This window comes from Otolemur garnettii, unplaced genomic scaffold, assembly GCF_000181295.1.
Source record: "Otolemur garnettii isolate 467f Iridium unplaced genomic scaffold, OtoGar3 scaffold00156, whole genome shotgun sequence".
NCBI lineage: Eukaryota > Metazoa > Chordata > Mammalia > Primates > Galagidae > Otolemur > Otolemur garnettii.
The window spans coordinates 2,406,254-2,407,035 of NW_003852551.1; the positions used below are offsets into that span (position 1 = coordinate 2,406,254).

Sequence of the window (782 nt, forward strand, 5' to 3'; positions counted from 1 at the left end):
TGGCAGGCACCTGTAGTCCCAGCTACTTGGGAGGCTGAAGCAAGAGAATCGCTTAAACTCAAGAGTTTGAGGTTGCTGTGAGCTGTGATGCCTCTGTGCTCTACCAAGGATGACATAGTAAGATACTGTCTCAAAATAATAATAATAATAATAGTACTGTGTCAGCCAGTTGTGGTGGCTCATGCTGTAATCCTAACACTCTGGGAGGCCGAGGTGGGTGGATTGCCTGAGCTTATGGGTTCTAGACAGCCTGAGCAAGAGCAAGACCCCCATCTCTAAAAATAGCCACACATTGTGGTGGGTGCCTGTAGTCCCAGCTACTCTGGAGGCTGAGACAGGAGAATCACTTAAGCCCTGGAGTTTGAGGTTGCTGTGAACTATGACACCACAGCACTCTATGAAGGGCAACAAAGTGAGACTCTGTCTCAAAAAAAAGAAAGAAAATACAAAGCAACCTTAAGATTTAACTTGACGTTGTATAGTACAATTTGTTGGAATTGGGCAATTTCTTTAATATAAATAAACAAACTCAATAGACAAGTGAGAAATGCTGACAGAGACATCGTCTTAGTTTTCTAATTTGCATGACCTGTTATCTATAGAAAATTAGAAAAAACATTCTTTTGGGTCAGTTTTTCCTTTTTCTTTGGCTTTGGTTTTGGCATTATTAGTCGGCAGGATGTTGGTTGTTTTCTTTTTTTAGACACAGCCTCACTTTGTTGGCTTCAGTGGAGTGCCATGGAGTCATAGCTCACTGAAACCTCAAACTCTTGGGCTTAAGC

At 42.1% G+C, this 782-nt stretch overlaps 1 protein-coding gene across 1 annotated transcript in view; it reads left to right on the forward strand.

Moving 5' to 3' along the window:
• CEP85 (centrosomal protein 85) overlaps positions 1 to 782 on the forward strand; it is a 46,851-nt gene that overhangs the window by 19,322 nt on the left and 26,747 nt on the right. The window lies entirely within an intron of this gene.